This window comes from Rutilus rutilus (genome assembly GCF_951802725.1).
Source record: "Rutilus rutilus genome assembly, chromosome: 9".
Taxonomy (NCBI): domain Eukaryota; kingdom Metazoa; phylum Chordata; class Actinopteri; order Cypriniformes; family Leuciscidae; genus Rutilus; species Rutilus rutilus.
Genome location: NC_140223.1, coordinates 8,127,883 through 8,144,466, shown reverse-complemented (window position 1 = coordinate 8,144,466; position 16,584 = coordinate 8,127,883).

The following is a 16,584-nucleotide window of genomic DNA, read 5'->3' as shown; positions in this document are numbered from 1 at the left end:
ACTACTGTGGACTTCGACCGAAAACGATGTAAATACAGGTATGCATTTGTGAATGCTGAATAAACATCATTTTTTATATATTTCTTATATACTTTTATATACTTCTCACCTTTCTTAGGATCATTGAGACCCCACGAGGTGAGATCTTGCATGGAGCCCCAGTCCGAGGGAGATTGACAGTCATGTTTAGCTTCTTCCATTTTCTAATGATTGCTCCAACAGTGGACCTTTTTTCACCAAGCTGCTTGGCAATTTCCCCGTAGCCCTTTCCAGCCTTGTGGAGGTGTACAATTTTGTCTCTAGTGTCTTTGGACAGCTCTTTGGTCTTGGCCATGTTAGTAGTTGGATTCTTACTGATTGTATGGGGTGGACAGGTGTCTTTATGCAGCTAACGACCTCAAACAGGTGCATCTAATTTAGGATAATAAATGGAGTGGAGGTGGACATTTTAAAGGCAGACTAACAGGTCTTTGAGGGTCAGAATTCTAGCTGATAGACAGGTGTTCAAATACTTATTTGCAGCTGTATCATACAAATAAATAGTTAAAAAATCATATATTGTGATTTCTAGATTTTTTTTTTTTTAGATTATGTCTCTCACAGTGGACATGCACCTACGACGACAATTTCAGACCCCTCCATGATTTCCAAGTGGGAGAACTTGCAAAATAGCAGGGTTTTCAAATACTTGACAGTTGTAACACATTATTAAAATGTAATTCACATTATATTTTGTTTTTTGTCAGAAAGATTGAAGAATATCTATCGTCCATCTTTTAAAAATGCATCAAATCAGTACATTCATCACCATTTAAATCATATTGTTTAAAAAAAAAAAAAACATTTAAAATTAGGCGAAAGGCCACTGAGCCTGAGCATGCTATTGTTGCACATAAAATATCAATGTTCATAACTGTGCAAAGAATTCAAAAACCTTTAGAAACTCATATGAGAGTTCAGCATCACACACCATGAGATGGGTTAAATAGAGAGATTAAAAAATACCCAATTTCTCTCCAAAATGGTACCAATTTTAGTGTTTTGATAAATGAGAATCACTAATATTATCAGATTACCTCACCTAATGCACTGAAAAAGGCTAAGATAGTAGGCTAACAATTACACTGTAATTCCATGCTATTAAATATGGTACAATTTAAACGTAAATGCACATTGTTCTAGAAGGGTGGCATCATTACATTTTACAAAGCTACATTTACTCACATTGTAATGCTGATAATATAATTTGTAAGGAAAACTGTGCATTAAATAGGGAAGTTATATCCGGGAAACTTTTACAAAAGAAACAAACACACACACACACACACACACACACACAAATGCATGTCTCTTTGTAGTCTCGGCGAAGCTGTTTTATCAGCAGCATCCACACACACAAAAAAAGAAAAAAGAAAAAAAGAAAGTTGAACATGAAAAATGTTTTTGCGCAAGTGCATTTGCCAAATGAAGACGGATTGTATGAAATGGATCAATAAAAAAAAAAAAAAAAAACGTTGTTTATTAACGAGCTGTAGTCACGCACTGACAGAAATGCAGTTCAAGTTAACGCCAAGGTGATGGTTCACTGATACTGAATCTGGCGGCATGGCGAGCGCGAGACGCACAGATCGTGCACTATATGTGATTGTGAAGTAAATGGGAACGGGAAATCACCACATTATGAACTCATCACGCAATACCCCCAACCTCACAGCAAATGTTAGGCCCTGTAGACAGGCCAGCCTATATAAATATCATAGTAAGCAGAAATGTGAAATGTACCTTAGCATATAAGAGGAAGTCGCTGATATCTGAATTGAATTGATGCTTGAAGAATGCAATGCACTTCCACAGCAGTGAGCAGTAACGAGTAACAGCAGGTATAGGCGGTTAAAGTTTTCTATGCTTAATTTGATTTGATGACAGTCACGAGACCGATTACTCGATCCAATCACGTTGATGGATAAAAAATTTAATTAAAATAAGCATGTAACGAGTAACGACCACAAACAGAATGAAAATAGCGGAGTAAAACCGATACATCACTTAAAATGTAGGCCTACTCAAGTAAAAGTAAAAGTACACAATTTTTAAACTACTCAAAAAAGTACGATTTCTGAAAAAAAAAACTACTTAATTACAGTAACTTGAGTATTTGTAATTCGTTACTTCACACACTACTGACATATTTTACAGGTTTTACAGTGTTATTTTTGATGAAGTGTAATAAAGTATGTCATAAAGTTTAACATTGACTTACATTGTAAATTGTGGAAGCTTGTCCACTAGAATGTGAAGAAATATCCTCGCGTCAGCAACACAAAATGTACCCTACAACGTCGTCTGGCTGTTCACGCTATACGAAGTGAAATTAGACTTGTGTAAACTCACACATGTCGGGCTGGAGTATCACAGCATTTTCGGCGTCATCCGTACAAACCTCGCTTTAAATCCAAGGTCAGAGATAAAATGTTCGCGCGCCACTGGTAACACGTTGTGTCAGGAGGAAAAATAGGAGGAAAAATAGGGGAGGCTCCAGTAGATATACGGCCCAGGAAGTTTTACGCCCCAGTTGTTCCTGATGCGTCCAATAGGGGTAGGCTGTACAAGCGACACGAATTGAGGTATGTTAAATAATTAACTTATTGTTGTTTAGCAATGATGCAACATTTATTATTTATAAACGATTAGTTAAGGGTAGATATCAATTCATTTCTATAAGTCAATAGATGGTTCTGTTATTTATTTCGAGAGACAAATTTTGTATTCTGTCTGGCTCAAACTTAGCTAACCATGTAGGTTTAGCTGCCCCTAGTCTTCTCTTTACCTGCTCTGTCTCACTTTCAAAATTAATGTTATTTTGTTGTCTGTCTTTAGCTTGTTTGATATGGCCTCTTCTGGTAAGACCCTGTTTGATCCTTGCTTTAAAACATACTCCGCATGGTTTCTGGAGTAATATATATAGTAGATATTGGAACTTTTTTTTTTTTTTTTTTACACACAAAAGACACACTTATAATAGGCATACATGCATGTACAGTATGTCTCTCTCTAAATAAAGATTTGAACTGCATTTGGTCCAATATGGTTTGAATGTAGGCTACTGTAGGTTGAGCTGTTTCTTATAAATGATATGATCTAATTATCTAATTTATATCTTAATATACCTTTTTCTTAAAATAGCTTACTGATCTGGACTATCGGTTATCGTAGTCTGATCGCACACCTCTCATAAAGGTGTGTGTTTGCTTTGGCTATACTTCAGGTAATGAAAATCTCTCTCTCTCTCTCTCTCTCTCTCTCTCTCTCTCTCTAGACTTGTAAAAAGTAAAAACTATAAACACTCATGTCTTTTTTTAAATAAACGACTTACAGAGATATGGACATGTTTTTAATGTCATTTTCAATTTTTTCTGCACAGTCCATCATCAGTGGCCAAAAGAAATCAAAGTGGCTTTTTCCATTTCACTTTCACTTTTACATTTTCCAACTGTTCCAACAAGACAGTTCCTGTGCCGTTGTACATTCAAGATCAGGAGCAAATTGATGCAATCCACAGATTCCACACTCACCTGACATCATTTCAGATGAATGAATTGTGGGTGACAAAAATTAAAGAAGCTAGGATTTTATTTTAGAAATAAGTCTTGCTTTTCATTTAATTCAAGGAAGAAGCTTGTGTCTGCGACTTTCTTACCGTTTCTTGACTATGAGGATATAGTGTATCAGCATGCTCCTTATCTTCTTGCCTCCCTGGATGCTGTCTATCATGGTGCCTTAAGATTTATTACAGATTGTAAATTCTCTACACATCATTGTGCATTATATAATAGAGTTGCTTGGTCTTCTCTTGCTGTTCGAAGGAAAATATATTGGTACTTAATGATATACAAAGCAATTTGTTTGTTTTTTTACCACCTTATCTCTGTTGAATGAACAAAAAGCTGTCGGTAACTATTCATTGTGTTCAGTCTTATTACAATCTCCATGTAACTCCAGCTAGAACTATAGGTAAAACAGATTTTAAATACGCTGCACCTTCAGAATGGAACTCTCTTCAAATGAAATTGAGGCTAAATCATTTGGTGTCTTTCAGCAATTTTAAAACACTTATGCATGCACTAGAAAAAGATTTAGTGATTTGCAAATGCTTCTAAGGCTGTACTTTTATTGTGTGTTGTAGCCTATTGTTATGTGCAGACATGGGCAGTATTTCAATTAAATGTATTTTAAATACGTATTTAATTACTTTAGTATATTTAGTAATTTGTATTTTGCAGTTGTGGAAAAAATAAAATGTAGTTTGTAACAAAATATTTTGAGGGAGTGTATTTAGAGTATTTCAAATACTTAAATACTTAAGAAAAATCACCATATGCTTATCACCATAGTAAATGATTTTGCCATATTTTCGGTCTGATGTTGGCAATGGCAATGTCCAGGATGCACAAAGATTTGTGCGCAAAAAATAAATAAAAAAATAACGACTTTATTCCACTATTCATTTCCTTCTCTCTGGGCCTCGAGTTGGTTCACGTAGTGTTTTAGCGCAGCGCGTCTGTGTTGTACGTCACACGTAGGCACACTATTGGCCGACGCTGGCCATGTGTGTGATGCGTGGTGACGGTGGTGACATGTAACACAGACGCGCTGCACTAAAACACTACGTGAACCAACTCGAGGCCCAGAGAGAAGGAAATGAATAGTGGAATAAAGTCTTTTTTTTTTTTTCTTTTTTTTTTGTGCACAAAAAGTATTCTTGTCGCTTTATAAACTTAAGATTGAGCCACTGGAGTCACTTGGACTATATTAACGATGTCTTTAATACATTTTCTTGGCCAGCAAGTTATAGTGTCTTAGAAGCCTATATGGAGGAGTGAGACAACTCTCAGATTTAATCAAAAACTCTTAATTTGTGTTCCGAAGATGAACGAAGGTCTTATGGGGTTGGAACAACATGAGAGAGAGTAATTACTGACAGAATTTTCATTTTTAGGTGAACTAACCCTTTAAGATTATTGTGGGAGTATTTTTGTATTTTCAAAATACTAATTACTTGTATTTTATTTAAATACATTTTTCACATCAGTATTTTGTATTTTATTTTGTTACATTTCATGAGCCAGTATTTGTAGTTTGTAACAAAATAGTTTTTGATGTATTTGTGCCCACCTCTGGTTATGTGTATTTGTATAACTGGGCCGCCTATCTTGGCCAGGAAAAAAAAAAAATTAAAGCTGCAAGCAGCATTTATCAAGGTTCAAGCAGTTAAGGCCTTTAAGGCCTTTAAGCACAAAAGCATCAAAAGTTAAGTTTTATTTAGCAAGCATGTAACCACTGACATCCCAGGTGAAAAAAAAGTGCACTAAAATACATTTTATTTAAGTGCACTTAGTACACTTCCATAATACACTTTCATAATGTACTTAAAGTGCTCTATTTTCGACACACTTATTTTGCACTTAATATACTAAAAGCTTATCTTTAGTACTGCTTAATATAAACTTAAAATCATCTTAGTGTACTCAATTGTGGTTTTTTGAGACACACTGAAGATATACTAAAGTGTATTTTTAATATACTATTTCATATTTTCAACAAATGTATTTCGTTACCAGTTTTAGTATAATTGAAACCATCTTTAAATACAATAATAAACTATTTAAATTATAATAATAATAATATGTAATTATACTTATAATGTATTCCTAGATTAAAAAAGTACACTAAAATACATTTTATTTAAGTGCACTTAATACACTTCCATAATGTATTTAAAGTGCTCTATTTTCACGCACTTATTTTGTACTTAATATACTAAAAAAATGTTCTTTAGTACTTCTTAATATAAACTTAAGATCATCTTAGTGTACTCAACTTTGCTATTTTGAGACACACTGAAGATGAACTTAAACTATTCTGTGTAATTTTTCAATAGTATATCTTATTTATATGCACTAAAAATACATTTAAAATATCAATGGTATTTAGTATACTTTCTTAATTACACTTAAGTACTACTTTAGTATTTTCACTATATGAAAATAAAGTGTACTTGAGTTCACTAAAAAAACACTTAATTACAAGAAAGTAATTTGTAGTACATTCTTATTTTTTGTGCTAAAAACAACTGTAAAAATAATACATTATAAATACACTAATTAAAAGTATGTTTTAATTTAAATAGTAATTAAGTGTAATTAAAAAAGTATAATAAAAGCCTTATTTTTTTAAATGTATTTTTAGTGCATTAAAAAAATATATACTTTTGAAAAAAAAGACAGAAGAGTTTTTTAGTGTATTTCTTACAAGTACATTTTAACACATTAAAAATAGTTCATTGCTAGTGTACTTTGATAGCTATGTAAAAGTACACTAACAATGAACTATTTTTAATGCGTTAAAAATTTACTTGTAAGAAATACACTAAAAAAACTCTTCTGTCTATTTTTTCAAAAGTATATATTTTTTTATGCACTAAAAATACATTTAAAATATAAATGGTATTTAGTATACTTTATTAATTACACTTAAGTACTACTTAAGTAAAAATATACTTTTAATTAGTGTATTAATAGTGTATTATTTTTACAGTTGTTTTTAGCACAAAAAATATGAATGTACTACAAATGTACTTTCTTGTACTTAAGTGTATTTTTAGTGCACTAAAGTACACTTTTTTTTCACCTGGGATAATAGATGGAAAAGACCATTTACAGCCAATACAGGAAATGTACCATAGGAAATATATGGATACATCAATTTTGGTGAAGTGGTGAACTTTTTTCGATAATTATTGATCTAGAGAGTCCAGAGAATTGTCCTAGACTGGTCTGGTTCCGATCAGGCGAAAAACCAGGGACTAGTTCGCAAAATTAGGTTTTGGACAAAATGCGACATAGCAGAAAATCGAACTTGGAGATAGCCATTTTGTCCGCCTTGAGCCAGGGATCACAGTGGTGTAAGACACTTGAGTCTAGGTCAAACTGCCTAAAGAGTTATGAGCGATTTTGTACTTTTGGTTGCTGTAGCGCCACCTATGGGCCAATCGGGGTCATACTCTGATAGGTTGTCCCCAAATTGAGGCCTACCATCTGACCAGGTTTCACGTCTCTAGGCCTTACGGTTTGGCCTGCACGATGCGTTTTACGAATCCTTACAATTACAATAGGGTTTCAGCATTTCATGCTTGAACCCCTAATAAGAATGGAAGCTTTTTGCCATTTATAGCACCACCTTTGGTCCGATCTGCATGAAACTCGGCATGCTTCTTCACCATGTTATGTCACATATGCTCATCGATTTTGGTGAAGTTCTGAGTTTTCTTTTGGGATTCATAGGCTTTTTAGTGTATTTTGCCACGCCCCTTTTCTAAATGACCCTGTTACAGCCACCCAAATGCAAAAGTTCAACTTTTTTCCGATAATTATTGATCTAGAGAGTCCAGAGAATTGTCCTAGACTGGTCTGGTTCCGATCGGGCGAAAAACCAGGGACTAGTTCGCAAAAGTAAGTTTTGGACAAAATGCGACATAGCAGAAAAACTTTCCTGCCTAAATCGAATTTGGAGAGAGCCATTTTGTCCGCCTTGAGCCAGGAATCACAGTGGTGTAAGACACTTGAGTCTAGGTCAAACGGCCTAAGAGTAATGAGCGATTTTGTACTTTTGGTTGCTGTAGCACCACCTATGGGCCAATCGGGGTCATACTCTGATAGGTTGTCCCCAAATTGAGGCCTACCATCTGGCCAGGTTTCACTTCTCTAGGCCTTATGGTTTGGCCCGCACGATGCGTTTTACGAATCCTTACAATTACAATAGGGTTTCAGCATTTCATGCTTGAACCCCTAATAAGAATGGAAGCTTTTTGCCATTTATAGCACCACCTTTGGTCCGATCTGCATGAAACTCGGCATGCTTCTTCACCATGTTATGTCACATATGCTCATCGATTTTGGTGAAGTTCTGAGTTTTCTTTTGGGATTCATAGGCTTTTTAGTGTATTTTGCCACGCCCCTTTTCTAAATGACCCTGTTATAGGCTTTTTTTGTGTATTTTGCCACGCCCCTTTTCTAAATGACCCTGTTACAGCCACCCAAATGCAAAAGTTCAACTTTTTTTTCGATAATTATTGATCTAGAGAGTCCAGAGAATTGTCCTAGACTGGTCTGGTTCCGATCGGGCGAAAAACCAGGGACTAGTTCGCAAAAGTAAGTTTTGGACAAAATGCGACATAGCAGAAAAACTTTCCTGCCTAAATCGAATTTGGAGAGAGCCATTTTGTCCGCCTTGAGCCAGGAATCACAGTGGTGTAAGACACTTGAGTCTAGGTCAAACGGCCTAAGAGTAATGAGCGATTTTGTACTTTTGGTTGCTGTAGCACCACCTATGGGCCAATCGGGGTCATACTCTGATAGGTTGTCCCCAAATTGAGGCCTACCATCTGGCCAGGTTTCACTTCTCTAGGCCTTATGGTTTGGCCTGCACGATGCGTTTTACGAATCCTTACAATTACAATAGGGTTTCAGCATTTCATGCTTGAACCCCTAATAAGAATGGAAGCTTTTTGCCATTTATAGCACCACCTTTGGTCCGATCTGCATGAAACTCGGCATGCTTCTTCACCATGTTATGTCACATATGCTCATCGATTTTGGTGAAGTTCTGAGTTTTCTTTTGGGATTCATAGGCTTTTTAGTGTATTTTGCCACGCCCCTTTTCTAAATGACCCTGTTATAGGCTTTTTTTGTGTATTTTGCCACGCCCCTTTTCTAAATGACCCTGTTACAGCCACCCAAATGCAAAAGTTCAACTTTTTTTTCGATAATTATTGATCTAGAGAGTCCAGAGAATTGTCCTAGACTGGTCTGGTTCCGATCGGGCGAAAAACCAGGGACTAGTTCGCAAAAGTAGGTTTTGGACAAAATGCGACATAGCAGAAAAACTTTCCTGCCTAAATCGAATTTGGAGAGAGCCATTTTGTCCGCCTTGAGCCAGGAATCACAGTGGTGTAAGACACTTGAGTCTAGGTCAAACGGCCTAAGAGTAAGGAGCGATTTTGTACTTTTGGTTGCTGTAGCACCACCTATGGGCCAATCGGGGTCATACTCTGATAGGTTGTCCCCAAATTGAGGCCTACCATCTGGCCAGGTTTCACTTCTCTAGGCCTTATGGTTTGGCCTGCACGATGCGTTTTACGAATCCTTACAATTACAATAGGGTTTCAGCATTTCATGCTTGAACCCCTAATAAGAATGGAAGCTTTTTGCCATTTATAGCGCCACCTTTGGTCCGATCTGCATGAAACTCGGCATGCTTCTTCACCATGTTATGTCACATATGCTCATCGATTTTGGTGAAGTTCTGAGTTTTCTTTTGGGATTTATAGGATTTTTAGTGTATTTTGCCACGCCCCTTTTCTAAATGACCCTGTTACAGCCACCCAAATGCAAAAGTTCAACTTTTTTTCGATAATTATTGATCTAGAGAGTCCAGAGAATTGTCCTAGACTGGTCTGGTTCCGATCGGGCGAAAAACCAGGGACTAGTTTGCAAAAGTAGGTTTTGGACAAAATGCGACATAGCAGAAAATGTTTCCTGCCTAAATCGAATTTGGAGAGAGCCATTTTGTCCGCCTTGAGCCAGGAATCACAGTGGTGTAAGACACTTGAGTCTAGGTCAAACGGCCTAAGAGTTATGAGCGATTTTGAACTTTTGGTTGCTGTAGCGCCACCTATGGGCCAATCGGGGTCATACTCTGATAGGTTGTCCCCAAATTGAGGCCTACCATCTGGCCAGGTTTCACGTCTCTAGGCCTTACGGTTTGGCCCGCACGATGCGTTTTACAAATCCTTACAATTACAATAGGGTTTCAGTAGCCTGGGTGCCAGCCCGAACCCCGCCCACAACATTTTTTGGTCGGGAAGTTCGGTCTGGACTCGCTCCGTTGAGGAGCTATTATGCCCGAACAAAAATTGTTCGGACCAATCAAATTGTCAGGGCGGGCTTTATACGATGATTGACAGATGAGCAACGGTAACGTAATCATCCACGTCACCAAAGAGCGCTTGATTTGAATTAGTTTACAACAAAGACGACTGCTGCTGGAGAATTGAGATTTCACGAGTTCACATTTACAAATAAGTCAGATAGAATAAATGCGTATATAAGATTTCACACAAATAAGTCGATAGAATAAATGCGTATATGACGTGCTGTCCGAGGAGAGGGCTTTGGGCTCGGTAGCCATACTCCCCCGTATTCCTGGTTGTGAGAGAACAAGACAAGAGTGAGGATTCGGGGTGGTGGAGGGATGCTGAAAAACTGTCAAGGAGTGTTAGGTAAGTTTACAGAGTGAATATGCTTCCTCATGCTGATAGAAAGGGTAACGTTAGACATGGTATTGTTTGATGACAAGTTGATATTGGATTGATTATTTGTACGTGCTCCTCCCGAACTTTGTTTATGAAACATCATGTGTAGATTCCGCCATCGCGTCTGTTATATCGACAGCGCATTCATTTTAAAAGAGGAACAGAGAGCATTTTGTTGGTTGAAAATATGAATGAAGAACATGCGTCATTTACTCCGTTGCTCTGATTGGTTGTAGGTCTATCCAATTGAGTGCAGAGTTTTTTTTTTTTCTGGTTTGGTTGAGACACGCCCCATAATCAAATCTCTATGGAGAAGTATCAGACTCACATTCTGACTAGAATCTGAGTATGACGACGTCAGGCTAGGGTTTCAGTATTTCATGCTTGAACCCCTAATAAGAATGGAAGCTTTTTGCCATTTATAGCGCCACCTTTGGTCCGATCTGCATGAAACTCGGCATGCTTCTTCACCATGTTATGACACATATGCTCATCGATTTTGGTGAAGTTCTGAGTTTTCATTTGGGATTTATAGGCTTTTGTGTGTATTTTGCCACGCCCCTTTTCTAAATGACCCTGTTACAGCCACCCAAATGCAAAAGTTCAACTTTTTTCCGATAATTATTGATCTAGACAGTCCAGAGAATTGTCCTAGACTGGTCTGGTTCCGATCGGGCGAAAAACCAGGGACTAATTTGCAAAAGTAGGTTTTGGACAAAATGCGACATAGTAGAATTTTTTTCCTGCCTAAATCGAATTTGGAGACAGCCATTTTGTCCGCCTTGAGCCAGGAATCACAGTGGTGTAAGACACTTGAGTCTAGGTCAAACGGCCTAAGAGTTATGAGCGATTTTGTACTTTTGGTTGCTGTAGCGCCACCTATGGGCCATTCGGGGTCATACTCTGATAGGTTGTCCCCAAATTGAGGCCTACCATCTGGCCAGGTTTCACGTCTCTAGGCCTTACGGTTTGGCCTGCACGATGCGTTTTACGAATCCTTACAATTACAATAGGGTTTCAGCATTTCATGCTTGAACCCCTAAAAATAAAATTCTGGACAGCCCACCCACACACACACACAGTGACAAGATCAAGTTCACTATGGATGTCCTTTTTCCAGAGGTAGGTCTCTTTTGTGGTTAATATAGACAAGGCACTTTTAATTTTGTTGTAAAAAACTAAACATGCAAAATGATGCTTGGCTTATTTGGGGAGTGATCAATCTCAGTTCTTTCTTTGGTGGTCCATCATCTGTGCCCTGGCTTTTATGGGACATTTGGTTTATCTTGGAGGCTGAGGAGAAATTTCTGCAAAGACCAGTCATCGACATAAGGTACTGTAAGGATCCCGTACAAAAGGCCATTAAATGTCCCGGATGATCCTGACCAATCACAGCGCACACTTATAGAAGCACTTAGAGATATAGGAGTTAACCGGATTTCACTGGAGAGTTTGTTAAACAAAGAAACAAATGTAAAAGTGTTTAATATTCTATTTAAATATCTCAAAGACACAGAGTTAAAGGAACACTCCACCGTTTGTCATATTAAACTATGTTATTCCCTTAACTAAGACGAGTTGATACATACCTCTCTCGTCTCAGTGCGTGCACTCAATCGCTCTGGCGCGCGGCGACACTTTGATAGCACTTAGCTTAGCCCAGTTCATTCATTAGGGACCAAACAGAGATGAAGTTAGAAGCGACCAAACACCTCCACGTTTTCCCTATTTAAATACAGTTACACGAGTAGTTACACGACCAAGTATGGTGACACAAAATAAAACGTGGCGCTTTTCTAAGCGGGTAAAAAGGATAACTAGAATGTATGGTGGAATAGCACTTGGGAGCACTTTGAAGCGCAGTAAAAAGTCACGTTGGTTCTAATGACAGAAGTGAGAGGGAGAGGGGGAGAGGATTTTTCAGGAGTGACGGGGTTTTAAGCTTGTCCACTTTTGACCACTTCTAGGTAGTTGAAAACACATTCGGTCGGATTGCTTTCGTAGTGTAAACGCTCATGTGGTCGATTGTGTTCAAACAGCCACAAAATACCGTCTGCTCTCCGTCTACTGATCTAATGCATAAACATTATGGGAAGTGTACTAGTAAGACGGGGTTTAAACTTTGTCAGTTAAAGACCCAATACTGTTTTGAAGATGAAAAACATTCCTGATTTCTAACACACACTCACAGCGTTCTTGCGTCTGTCAGAGAAGAAACTAAAGCTGATGCTTTCAGTGTGTTTTTCCATCGTCTCCGGTCGTGTTCATTTGTAACTTGCGTGAGCTTATTTAGTCCATTAGATCGAAAGATCTGAAAAAAGCCCATATATTTCCCCCGCCCATAGACCCTCCCCTCGAAGAAATAAGGACATAAGTGGTTGAAAGTGGACAAAAGAGACAGATTAAAACACCAGGTGTAAACGGGAATGTGTCTCCCTCGTCTACTTGTGATCCGATCGACCAAAACTCATCTTAATTCCAGGTGTAAACAGGGCCTAGAATGAAAAGAATAAATACTTAATATCTCCACGATCTTCAGACACTCACCTTCAGAGCATCATGAAACACAGGAACTCCAGGATGGTACGTACACGCATCTGCAAAACATATCAGTCATGAAACGTCTCCGGTTACTATCGTAACATCGGTTCCCTGAGAGGCGGGAACGAGACATTACGTCACTGACGTATATGGGAACTCCTTCCTTCTCCATTTTCACTGAAATCTTATAGGCTAACGCCAGCTGGAGACAGCTGGCCAATTGACGCGAACATGCAAATGCTGACCGGTCCACGGGCAGTATAAATAGCATGGGCGTGACAATTACGTCAGAATCAAGACTGAACGCTAGCACAGCTGATCAAACGGCGAGCACGGCGGCTGACGTAATGTCTCGTTCCCGCCTCTCAGGGAACCGAGGTTACGATAGTAACCGGAGACGTTCCCTTTCAAGGCGGTCACTTCGACATTACGTCACTGACGTATATGGGAACTGTATAGAATCCCGCCGTGAGCGCAGTGAAGATAAGCCCGAACGGGGTCAAGCTACACTCCCACGAGAGACAACAGTTCTAAGCCAGCAGCACCGCTAGGATGCCTGCAGCACCGCTACACCGATCGCCTGTAGAAGCAGGACCTTCCTGAGGGGGATTGTCATGGGGGAGCCCCATAACTCTCTCAGGTCCGTGAAACGGGGATGATATGCCATTAAGGGGGTCACGAGGAAACTGACACTCCCTTGTAGAACATAGCCGATGTTCTATAGCCGATGTACAGAAGTGCAAATTAACACATAACTGAATGTACATAAACACAGTGCTAGTGGCCGTAGCGACTACAACTGTGAATATACGCAGTTAGATACTAGCCCCATAATAGCATAGCACCTCAGTAAGTACACAAACACAGTCGTAGCCGGGCTAGAACCGTGAGTATACGAGTTAGTCCAGAATAGCCAGTTGCACTGAAGGAAACGGGGCAACATAACATGTACGTAACAGCATCGGTCGCTGTAGCGCCAGCTTAATATACGCAGTAGCTCAGTTTAGGCACTGAAGGATACGGCGTCTCTCTAGACGCACGTCTTGCGCATGACTACCATAGGATGTCGTGGAAGACGGAGTATTTCTTGAAGTAGCCTGGCTGAGATACCGGGCTAAAGTATCCTTATCAACAGAGCCTATTGCGTCGAGTCCTTCTAGCGACCCCGCGAAGAGGACCGGAGTGGCGACGGGCAGCGTCAACTCGTCTTAGGGCGGGAGAGGGCCCACCAGCGGCCTGCTGGCGGCAGTGGGCCTCATCCTCGCTGATGCCCGGGTTTATTCCCCTGAGGCCTCGGTTGATCCTTGTTAGGGTAGAGCGAGTCAATAGGACCCGCACATATCTGGCATGTAAGTTAGCAGCCATCGGACGCGGGGAGGAAACATGGTGAGTAACCTCTATTGCAACTTCCACGATGACTACAGATAAGACTTCTAGCGTGAAGAAAGAGATTCTGACGTAATTGTCACGCCCATGCTATTTATACTGCCCTCGGACCGGTCAGCATTTGCATGTTCGCGTCAATTGGCCAGCTGTCTCCAGCTGGCGTTAGCCTATAAGATTTCAGTGAAAATGGAGAAGGAAGGAGTTCCCATATACGTCAGTGACGTAATGTCGAAGTGACCGCCTTGAAAGGGAACTCTAGAGGACGCAGGCTCATGGTCTTTTACAGGCAATCTACAAGCAATCCCATCATTACTGCAAGGCACAAGCTGATTGGCTTCTGCTGATCCTGCAGCCAATGAGATCGCTTGCTCAACATTTAAATGGTCTGGTTGTTTGTTTGCTGTAGGCTGGTCCTGAACTTCCTCTCCACTTCCCCAGCTCCACCTGTCTAGATCTGCTACAGGATTTATGTATATTATTTATGCAGCAGCCGCATATCTTACATGATCTGTGTATCTATTAGCAGTAGCGAGTCCATTCTTGCTCTGTAACAGTAGTAATCAACAGCAGTGTAGCAGATCTAATCCACCAAGACCAAATACATGAACATTACCATATTCAATAACATGCTAAAACTATTCAAGAGTTGTCATGATTGAAATGATTTTACACTTAAAACACTTAGAATCACGTGTAGCATTATTATCCAATCACTTATTTTAACATTTGTGAATTATATAATCATTAGTAGTGGCAGTAGTGTATTATTGTTAATTTTTTTACATTACTGTTTTTATTAAATTCATATTTTTGTTATTTTTTTTCAATACATTTTTCTTGAATCAGTGTAGCTGAACCTGAATGAGGGAGCAAAATCCAAGTAAAACAATGTTTCAAGGATTTTCTGTAAAATTGTTTATTTTTCTCAGGAAAGTTCAAGAAAAAGCTCAATTATAATCAGACGTAAACTTGGGTAACACTTAAAATAATATTAACAAACATTACATGCATGTTTGTCAAGCAGTGTCAGCGTGGCATGTGATCACAAACATCAGTTTAATATATTAATTATTAGTATTTAATAATAATAATAAATATAAAAAAGTATGTATTTTTTCAGGAAAAAAAAATAAGGCAAATAAATTAAATTATGTGACATTTTCCTTTACAAATAAATAATTTTTATACATTAAATAATGTTTGGTGATGTTTTATTATAATGTAAGAGTCCTTGAAAAGGAGGATATCACATAATTCAATGAGCTCTAGTAGTGGTCTAATGCATTGCTGTCCAGTTCACAATAGCACATATACGTGACCCTGGACCACAAAACCAGACACATTTTTTGAAATTGAGATTTGTACATCATCTGAAAGCTGAATAAATAATTGATGCATGGTTTGTTAGGATAGGATAATATTTGGCCGAGATACAACTAATTGAAAATCTGGAATCTGAGGGAGCAAATAAATGAAAACATTGAGAAAATCTCCTTTAAAGTCCAGTTTCGCGATTGTGCTGCATTCTCACAAAAATAAATGTTGTATATATTTACGGTAGGAAATTGACTAAATATCTTCATGGAACATGATCTTTACTTAATATCCTAATGATTTTTGGCATAAAAGAAAAATCGATAATTTTGACCCATACAATGTATTGTTGGCTATCGCCACAAATATACCCGTGCGACTCGTGACTGGTTTTGTGATCCAGGGTCACATATTAGTAGTGTATAAAACAGCTCTAGGTTACTTATGTTTATGTACCCCAGAATAAGGATCCAGGTTACAGGGCACATGTTATATTATTATCTAAACGAATCAGAAATCTAACACAAGACGACAGAAATCCATTTAATATGCAATGTGCAGACTGAATATCAGGGTCACATATATGCATTATATTCTACAAAGCAAGCTTATTATTTCTATTAACAACACTGCATATTTCTGACTCTGTTGTGTTTCTTACAACACACAAGAAACCAGAGCCATGCTTGCTCTCGTTTGGTCATTGAAACGTAAGAGTATGAAAGTAAATAATAGATAGCGCGGTGTACAAATAATAAGTAACACTTTCGGTTATGAATAAACTTTGTAACTAGATTAGTTTAACAAACACTCACCCTCCGGATTAATTTCTGGATCAAATCGCTGCCCGCACTCATATCACTATTTTTATGTTGTTGGTTTTAGAAATACTTGATACATCAAGAGGAATATGATAGAACTTAACATTGCAATTTGTAATATAATATATAACAGAGTGTTTCACGATCTACATT